This window comes from Condylostylus longicornis, unplaced genomic scaffold (genome assembly GCF_029603195.1).
Source record: "Condylostylus longicornis isolate FDR11 unplaced genomic scaffold, ASM2960319v2 ptg000135l, whole genome shotgun sequence".
In the NCBI taxonomy this organism is placed as follows: Eukaryota; Metazoa; Arthropoda; class Insecta; order Diptera; family Dolichopodidae; genus Condylostylus; species Condylostylus longicornis.
The window spans coordinates 4,994,194-5,005,663 of NW_026578103.1; positions in this window are offsets into that span (position 1 = coordinate 4,994,194).

The following is an 11,470-nucleotide window of genomic DNA, read 5'->3' on the forward strand; positions in this document are numbered from 1 at the left end:
GTTTGCATGTTTCTTATTTTCTTTATTATTTTTCTTTTTCTTGTTCAAATGTCCTTTCAATGGTCATCAACAAAATCATTAACGACACGAGATTGTTGCATATGAAATTCTAATAAATTTTTTTTTTTTTTGTTTTTTGAAAAGTTACGTTAGTGATGCTGGCCAATTAGTAAGTGATGATATGTTTGTTAATAGCATGAAATTTTTTACGTCTCGTAATTTTTCATATTGTTTCATTTTTTCAAGGACATTTTTTATATTATGCTAAAAAATGGAAAAAAAAAATTTAAAATAAAAAATTCTTGGAAATTGAATGAATTGCAATAAAATTAAAATGATAACTGAATATAATTTTGGATTGGTTACTGAAAAATTAAAAAATAGCAAAAAAAAAACAAAAAAACAAAGAGGAGAATAAAGAAATCAGCCATATATAATGTCTACATGTAGCAAATTATTGTAACATGATTAAATTTCATATTTGTTGTTCTAATGAAGATTAAAATTTTAAATTTGAGTTTTATTTGAATTTCACATTGTAAATTTTTCAAAATCACATAAAAATTTAATTGCTCTTAAAATTAAAATATTGAATTTAAAGATGTTTTTGAATTCCAATGCCTTTGACACAAAAACATAAAACATAAAAGTAAAGATCAACACCAATTATTAAATCTGTTTTCAGAAATTGATTCATAGTACTCTAATTCAATTCAAATTAAATACAAAACTTGACTCTAAAATAGCCTTCTTCAGTGTAAGATATTGCAAGATCCTATCAAGATCAAGATTTCATCTAATTCAAGACTATTTCACGATTCCATCTAATTTTCACGCCCGTCATTATTTTAGAATTTTGACGCATGTTTATTTGTTATTCATTAGACTATTTTAGTTTCATTACCATAACAATATTTTAAATTTAAATTACTTTCTTTTAAATTTAAATAATTTAGAAATTATCTTTCTTCGTGTTATCGTTGAAATCAAAATAAAATTTTGTCTACTCGAATAGGATTTAAACTATAGTAGCTGCCATAAATGGCGCCACAGAATAGAGAAATTAATGATAGATATAAAGGAATGATTTAGAATAATTAGGTTTTAAATAAATCTCATTAATATTTCCTGAGCAAATTTCAATAACACCATGGGTCAATCAGAATCTGTCAAGACACCATGTACTATAATGATTGACTCATGATCTTTTTCACGAGAAAAAATCTTTTGACAACCTCTTGAAAATTGTTATTATTATAAAATTTATTGGATCAAACCCATAAAACGTGCAACTACTACATTATATTGAGATAGATTTTTCCCTGTGTATACCATTACACAAAATACTTATGCGTTCCGTATTCAACAGAGTTTCATTGAAACAATTTAGAAGAGGGTCTTAAAAATTCTGTGCTTTTAAATCGAAATATTATGATTAATTTTATTTTTAACTCGTTTAGTAAATTATAAAGTAATCAATGCCAAACTTTTAAGAAATTGTATTGCAAAAAGAATTATGAGTCAATCTTGGAGGAGGTAAATTAAAATATTCATAGAACATTTTTTTTTTATCCCACTAAAGTATTTGTTTTCGAAGACAGAAATTGCATTAAAAATAAAAATTCAAGGGAAAAATAAAAATACAAATGTTCGTTTTGACAATCCATCTATTCCAATACACTAACAACCAAAATCCTTATTTTGGTGATTCATGTCCACAGTTAAACATAAACATACAAACGTTTGTCATTTTAATAACGAGCAAGAATGCATGCACAAAATACAATAAAATTTGGAACCCAATATGATTTCGATTTCATTTAGAGAAACATAGAAACAAAATTTATTATAAATGATGGTGTCAAATAAATTTTATTTTTGTGACTCAATCCCCAAATTTTTCTTCCAAAATTTTATTCTAAAATTAATAAAAAACCAAAACTCATGTTAGGATTTTAAAACTTAAAAATATTTAACCTTGAAACCTAATTTTTTTTTATTGAATAATTATGCAAAATTCTCTTCTTTTTTTCTGTAGATGTGCGGGTAGACGATTTTAATTTTTATCATAACCGTGATTCTACAAAGTATTGAAAAGATTTAGTTAATAAAAATCTAAAAAAAAAACCTCTAACAGTGGGTTATTTTAAATTTTAATTATTGCATTTTGGAATTTGTATTCTTCAGTATAGTTCACATGATTTTAGAATTCTACATTAAATTTTATTGATAATTTTATTAACAAAGAAATATTCAATTCAAGGAGAATTGTATAAACTGAGTTTCATTTTATAACAATTAAGTTTATTAAAATATTTCGGCAAAAACTGCTGAAGTTGGGGTATGATTTGTTAAATTTAAAATAATAAAACAAATTTAATAATTTCATTAAATTCCTACTTGTTATTTATTTATTTTTTACTTCTTTTTGCCAAACAAAAATATAGGGAAGAATATAATTTCAGGGGTGTAAGAACTAGCATACAAATTTTAAAAATAAACAAAAATATTGCAGAATTTTAATGTTCATTGCCACGAAATGTTACATCTAACATTTTTTGGAGTAAAATCTCTTACAAAATAAGATATTAAGTTACCCGGCTTTTTACAACTACGTACAAAGCTGTGGCAAGTACTCAGCTTCTGCATATTCTTCTATAAGCTATAATATGAAAAATTTTAGTTTAAATAAAATTGTAAAAAAATGAAATGAAATCAGTGAGAACATTTCAACAATGAGTTTGGATTCGACAAAACAATTATAAAGATAACTGTTTCTTTTGTTCTTCAAAAATTTTTCTTTTTCGTTGTTTCCTCCGCCCAAATAAAAAAACATTTCGGAAAAATAATTACATACAAAATTTTTTTTTCCGATGCAAGAAAACACAAAAAAAAAAGTTTTTAAGAAATTTAAGAATTTTTTATTCTTAAATAATTGCATCTCATCGGTACCAGAGTAACGGTAACTGTAAATGAATTTTTTTCTTTCAAACTATGACAAGCGTTAATAAAAAAAAAAGTATGAAAAATTATTTGAAAAGCAAGAAAAGAAAATTTAGAAAAGATGGAATTTTTCTCTTTTACTTCGTACAATTAAAAAAAATTACAAAACCATTTTTTTTTTTGTAAAAACATGCAAGCCACAATTTAATTTTTCTTCAATGTTTTATTTTTACATTCTCTAACTTGCAAAGGCTTAATGCTGTGCACAACTGAATCAAACAACAGAAAGAGACAAAAAAAAAACACAAAAATAAAAAATAGAATTCACGGTTTTCTATTTAAAAACGCATTTACTTTAATTTTTAATTCTAAAATGGCTAGAGAAACCAAAAAGAAAAAAAAAATAATTTCGAAAATTTGACACGATCTATTATTAATTTTTTACCATTTTGCTTTTTTTGTTCTTACCTTAAAAAATCTCGTATGCCGAATACATGAAACGCATTCAAATCGCAACGCACAACGCGTCATTATACAAACTACGCGTTTGTAATTCGTACATGTAGCATAAAAAATTCCTAAATTCTTATTTCTTATTTTTTTTAATTTCGTATCGCGCTAGATTCACCTTGAGTTTGTTTGTATACACAGGGTAGTTAAGAAAATTAATATTTTAAATATTGGAAAAAGGTAAAATAAATTTCAAATGTCAAATATTTATAGAAACTTACATTAGAATTTTTTACAAAAAGGTTTGTGTCCTAGATTTTGTCATTTGGACAAAAATAAATTATGTCAACAATATTGTCGTCCAAAACGTTGTCATTGATATAATAAATGTTGTCCGCAGATTAAACAAATGGCGTTACAAGATTGGATTCATTTGTCTTGTGTAACTTTTATAAAAGAAAACTGTTCATGATAATATTACTCGTATGAGTTATGCTATAACCATAAGCTCGTAATTGTACTATTTAATATGCAAAATAAATAAAGAAATTTTTTCATTCAGCAAATTTTTTTATAAAACTGCAAAATAGATGGATATAACGTAGCCAAAAAAAAAACGGGTTCAATTTTCTGCGTAAAATTGGAAGAAATTCTCCTCAAACTGAACTTGAACCAGTTACTTACAGCTTCCAGACATTGCTTTCTACACTTATTAATCGATAAATCAATTACAATCATTAATCGATTTCATATAACAAAAATTTAACATTATTTGAACAATTATATAAAACGAAGATTTTAGAATTTATATAAATCTGAAACTTTAGCGTTTATTAAAGCATTTATTAAAATTTAAAATCCTACTAACATAATAATAGACAATATCGTATCGCGTGTACACCTTGTAAATACGAGTGAATTGATTATGTGATGACGCATCGTTATATATCAATATTTCATATACATAAAATTCCTATTACAATACACAAATACATATTCACAAAAATAATAATGAATGCGGTCTATATTATCATATTATTAATTTCATGCAATAGATTTATTTTTTTTCCTGGGTCATAAAGAATTAATATGAAGAAATATAGAACTTTTACCTTACATTTGCGTGTATAAATCCGGATATTTAGAGTAAAATTGTATATTTATGTGTGTGTTCATATGTATAGAATAAATTGCTATATATATATATACATATGTATATACCTATGTGTGTATAAATTTATTCGCCTATTTAAAATTTTGAACAAAGAAAATTAAAAAAAAAAAAGAAAATAGAATTAAATATTAGAGGTTTTAACATTTTCAAATGTACAAAAAAATAATTATATATAATATATACGTACATACACATACATACACGCATGATACTCAAATTATTATAATGTCAAAGTACAAAGTATTTTTTTTTTTGGGTTGAAAAGAAAATGTTGTTTTTTCGCTTAAGGGAAATGCAAATTGTATTGTATGTACAACAGAAAATACAAAAGGAAAAATATAATAGAATTAGGGGAGCTTAAAGGTAAATGTGTCTAACAAGTTTAAATACAAATAAAAACACAAACTCTTTTCCTTGTTGTTGCTATAAATGTGCAGTCAAACAGTCTTTTGTTTTAATTTTGTTTAGAAAGCTTTTGGTGCCATTTCTTTTGATTATCCCGATACTAAAGAGGTGAAAAATGCGAGTTTAAATTGCCGGGAAATTTAATAAAAAATTTTTGATTATTGGATTTATCTCTGTCAGATCTCAGCTGCACGAAACTTAAGCATATTTCATGGTAAATACTATGGCTTTAGTTATAAAGGAAAAATTTAAAAGACTCAATCTTTTACTACTTGAATGATGCACCGAGTTTTGAAGCAAATATTCAACGCCCAATTACTATTGCTTTCTTCTCGGTTTTTTTTTTGTTTAACTTGAAGAGAAGTAATATTGAATAACTTTTGACACATTGCTTTGCCTCAGTAGATTTTGAGCTCTTATTATGTAAGTCTCGATTTTTCTCTAATAGAAAGCTATACAAAATGCACTCATATCTGCACAAATTATTACTTCACAATATTAACCAATCGGGAAAATTACTTAACAAAACTCTTCTTTTATACTTTGTAAAAAAAGTAATAATATTAAAAATAAACGAAATGATGGATAGGAACGCATTCTATAATAATTAGGTCGTTGAATTACGCAGTGGATTATGTACAATTGTAAATATAAATACATACATACCGAAAAATATATTATATATGTATGTACGCATGTATATGTAAAAGAATCGTATATTTCATTTGAACAAACTTTGTAGCATAGAAAGAAAGTATATAAAAGAAAAAAAAATTCGGTTAACCTCATGCAGTTTCAATTCGAAATACACGTAATCATTACAATAGTCAAAATTTATTCATCCTATACCAATTCTTGTATACATCTATATACACGTATACAAATATAGTTATACATTTTGTAGTAGTGTAGAATTAATGATGGTAGCCGAAATTTTTACCAAAAATTAATTATAATTTTTGATTTAATTTTAAATTACAAAATTTTTCTAGTCTTTTTTTTATGTGATTTTCTATCCGAAACAATAGAATAAGGAAATGTGGTATTTTCTATAATCCATTGTACTTTTTTTTCTTTAAAATATTTGAAATAATTTTGTAGTCATAGATTTTTTTTCTGTATAAAGCTACAATTTAATTAAGAAAATAATAAATTGTGAGAATTTTTGTAAAATAAATTTAAAGATCAAGGTTTGATTTTAAAAGGAACCTTTTGATATCTTAAACTTAAAATAACAAAAATACGTTAATTGTAAATGGATACTTTCAATATTTTAAAAATCTGCAAAATAACAATGATTTAGATTGAGTTGACATATAAGTTAGACGCTAGCAACTAATTTAGTAGAAGCGTAAAACTGACAGCATTCATGAAAAGTTTAATAAAAACACAGGAGGAAAATTGAATATTACAAAAACCAATAAGCGAACATGTCTAAAATAAATTGAATTGGAAGATCAAAATAGGTGCGTTTTGTTCATTATTTTCATATTATTTCGATTAATTTAATATGATGCCACATTTTTCCGGCACGTACTTTTGAAAATCATTAAAGAAATAGATGTTGATTCTATATACAATTCTGCTGCTTATTATGTAATTTTATGTCAATTCTTCTGGTTTGTGCAAAAATTAAGATTTTTGGTATAACTGATATTTTATTCATTTATTTATCGAATTCGTGCACAGGTTCCAGAATTATAAAATTTTCAAAACTTTATGCCACTCATTAAAAATGTATGTTGGGGTTCCCTTTTCTCTAATGTTGTAAAAATTTATCAGAAATAGTGAATGATTTTTTAAAGAACTGAAGCAAGTTTTGATAACAATGATTTCTTCTTTAAGCACTTCATTTAACAATTTTAAAATAGTATGAAATTGATTTTAATTTTAACCCATTAAGAACCAAATTTAAACAAATCAATTAATGTTAAATAAATCTTACTTCGTAAATTTCACACTAGGTTGATTAAAATCTAACTACTTGTCTAAAAAACCCTTAAGAATTTTGAAAATTTGAAAAATTATCTAGGAAACAATTAATTTTGAATTAAAATTTTATTTATAACTTTAAATATAATTATTGATATTATGTAATTACTTACTTTTACGAAATTATTCGTCAATAAAGTACAAAAACACACACACTAGAATACGAAAATGTTGAAATTATTTATGAACTTTTATTTAAAGCTTTATTTTGCTTGTTTCCATTCTAATGTTAAAAAAAAATTGTTATTTTTCTTGTTTTAATTCTATTAAAAGTGCAAAAAATAAAAAACATTCATTAGAAAATCCAAAAAAAAACACGTTAGAATTAGAAGACCGTTTTCGAAGGAAGGTGAGCTTTTTTTTTATTCTGTAGTTAGTATTCAATCAAGTGACTGTTTAAAAATATATTTACGAGTAAGTAGATATTTATGCGCGCATGCAATTTTAACTCAAGCCAAACAAAAAAAAAAATATAAAATAAAAATAAAAACGCTAACCAAAATCGCACTTAGCATTTTACAAACAAATTTAATGAATTGTTCATATTTTTTTTTTGTAGTTGCTATTAATATTGTTTTCGAATATTTTTTGGCATTTTTGAAGGTTAAAATGGTTATATCAATTATAATTATTTTCACCTTGTTGTGGTTGTATAATGTTTATTTAAAAAGCAAAAAAAAAAAAAAAAAAAACTGCTACTGCTACTAAGCCGAACTGCACATGTGTGTGTTGTGATTGCTTATTTCTCTTTTAATAATTTTTTATTTTTTTTTGCTAAAAAAAATTTGTATTAATTTGACATGATGTCATTGGAATGCATTTTATTAATCAGATTGAATGAATGTGTGCAAAGTAAATATTTTAAGGAATAAGTGTTACCGTCTACAATTCTAAATTTTAATAAATATTTTAATAGTTAGAGTACGAGTATAGTTTCCATTTTAAATAATTGCTCGTAATTAAAAATTTAGATTACAATTTTTATTATATTTTTTTTTTAACATTTTCTTAGGCTTAACAAAAAAGTTCGATTTTTAGGTGAATTTGGGTGTCTGGTGATAAATTGAAATAAAAATACTCAGGTATGGTCATAATTTTTTAATTGAAATTAAATGAAAAATTCTTGATAAGCTTTTCTATTCTTTTTCTTACATTTTTTATTTTCTCTTAGAAAAGGGTATTAATTACAAACTACTCCTACTAATATAACTATAATTGGTAGTAATTACTCCAATTACTACCAATTATATGTACATAAAACTGCAAACCTCGAGTTTTGACGTAAAAAAGGTTCTAATATTTTGATTGATGTGCAAACCATTAATTTATTTGTCTAAAATTCCAATTAGTATTCAATAAAACATTTCAGTAATTAAAAATATAGACATTGACTATATATTTATAACAAAAGCTATAGGACCTTTAATCGAAATGATATGGCAACACTAAATATAATACCTGCATATGGCTTCATAAATATGTGAATATTATTATCTTCAGAAATATACACATATATAGTTATATAAAAATTAATGTCTAATTTTATCAAAAAAAAATGGTTAATATAGTCAAAAATAAATTTAGAAGTTTGTGATCAAGACAATATTGAAATAAATATGTGTGTATTCAATACATTTTCTTACTTTTATTTCATGTACGAGTCCTTATACTTTAAATTTAATTTGAAATATGCAAAACTATTTAAAATACGATAAGAAAAGTTTTTAGAATTTATGTTTAAAATTTAAATTTAGATTGTTCACAAGAAATGACCATATCAATTTCTCGTTGAAATAGGACATGTGATTTTGTAATCCACTTGTTGTAACGTTGTAAGAAATTGTTGTAATTTGGTAAGAGTAAATCCGATACTTTATACAACTTTGTTAAGTTTTTTCCAATTTCAGAAAAATATTTCAAAAAAAAGTTCTGTTTTGTAACAAAGTTTTGAATGCTAGACAAAAAATTGCTAAAAAATAATTGTAGCTCCACAAAGTATGCAATTTTTATCCAATGTATTATGTTGTAGTATGTTCTAAACAAAATTTTTTAAATAAACTTTACGTAGTACAGATACAGCTTAATAAAAATTAGGTTTTAAGCAATGTGTAGGTAAGATATCGCATATTTACAATTTATGAGTTTCTTTAAGAATCTACAAGTTACTTTATAAAAATGCAATATTCTATTTTTTGACAGCAATATTAAACCCAACATATTTGAAATTCTACTCGTATAAATATTATTCTATAATCCCAACGTTATAATATTGGCTTACAAGCACATCAATAATAATCGTATAGAGGATATAATTTTTTTGTTCACACAAAATATGAATATTTTATTAATATTTTTTTTTAGTTTAAAAGTTAAAAAAAAAAATTAATTAATGATTTTTATTTCTAATATTTGAAATTGAACTAAGCTATAAAATCTTTATAGCAATATTTGACATGTTCGATTGCCAAGAAGTTCCAAACTAACATTTGTTTTAAAAATCCAGAAAAATAGAAATAACATGAAAGCTTTTAAGAAAACACCTGTCAAATCTTACTTAGTACTTGAGTGTCGTGTGTATATACATTTGTCATTATTGGCAATCTAAGTTTAAAGCTCAAAATGTGATGGCCGTGATAGTTATATTATTCTAAATAAAATTTGAATTTTCTTTGAATAGTGATTTTAATAGTAAAAATCATGTTATTTAAGTCAAGACATGTTAAAATGCATATACGACATTCAAGTACTGAGGAAACGAAGTTATACTTAGAAGTATGTATATTCTTTGCTATTAATTACAATATTTCGAATTTATGGTTCTCATATGAGTAGATTTAGGACACAATACATATATTATAATATGTGGGTAATATTTGCATCTGAATTGGGATGACATAAAAATTTTTTTAAATGAAAACTTGATGCAAGATTTTGCTTCTAATGGTAAAGTTTTAAGTGCATTTTAGTGCGCTTCTGGCAACACAATGACAGAATTTTCTAAAGACACTCATAAGTTTTTACATCATTAGTATTGCTTTTCCTCACCAGGAAACGCAATTACATACATACATAATTATTTCTATTTTTCGTCTTTTTTCTTTGTAATAAATAATTTTTTCAAGATTATCAATTCTCATTTAATTTTAATCTATTTTTTTTAAATAGTCGTATATGTATGTATTTTTAATGAATACAGCACGCGCGAACTTTATCTTAAAAAAGTTCAGATCGTTTTTGTTTAGTCATAATGTAATGATTTGTAAAATTTTAAAAAATTTTAAAATAGAAAAATGAATAAAAAAAATAATAATTTTTTTAACCAAAATTATAATAACAAAACGCATCAGTCAATACCAAAATGATAGCCGAATACACAAAAAAAAAATTATACGGTGAATAATTTGGAGAAAAAATAAAACGAACAGGTAAATAGCAAGCAAACACAACTTTTTTATTGAAAAATAACAAGTCACGTGAGAAAAGATGTAAGTTATTTTTTTTTGTAAAAACAATAAAGTTACCGTTGCATGAAAGTAACTTTTTTTTTTTTATTTAGTTGAAAAAATAATGAACATTTAAAAAAAATGGAAAAAGCAAGAATAAGTTCTAAAAAAAATTAAATTAAAATTTTTTTTTTTAATAATTTTTTATCGCTATTATTCTACAATCTATATTAATTCTCACTCGCATAAGAATGTAATTTTCATCAATTCTAAATTTTTCTTATAGGGAGTGAAATTGAGCTTTTCCTATAAAGAGATGCAGGTACGTGCATATCAATTTACAGTTGGCGTATCTACTTGCTGTTGGAGTGCAGTATTCCATTAATTTTGTATATCTTAACAAAAAGGCATAATATAGTTTACCAATTCACCAATTAATTTAATTTACTAATTTCGACTATATTATTGAGTTCAAATCGTAAACATCTGTTCAGGGTAGAATTGTTTGCTCCCTCACTAAGAATTTATAAGAAGATGTTTTTATCTTGGATTTTATCAATTGATTGTTTAAAAAGTAAAACGCTAACACTCACATTTCCCTATTTAAAACTATATATTGTTATGTCCTAACAATCTTTAATTATACCAGCTTTTTTCAACTATCTTATTAGTTTTGCTTTTATTAATATGCAATGACATAATATTAATGGAAAATAACTAATTCCATTAATAATAGAATCTTCAATAATAGAAGATTTATAGGTTCTTAGAGCTTAAACAATGCCCAAACAGTTTATAAGTTAAAGGAAATGTGTTTTTTTTTACAAACGAATAGTTCTATAAGAATTTTGTATAGATGGTTTTGACTTGCCAAATTTAATATAAAATTCATGTTGTCAAATAATTTATTTTTACAGGAAGATAGGTTCCATTTCCAGAATTCCAGAATATTAGATATAATTACAGCAATTAATCATTTTTTTTAATGAAATTTTTAATTTTTTGATATTAATATTCATTAATTCGCTGAACATTTTTTTCACTTGTATTTCAATTCAATATT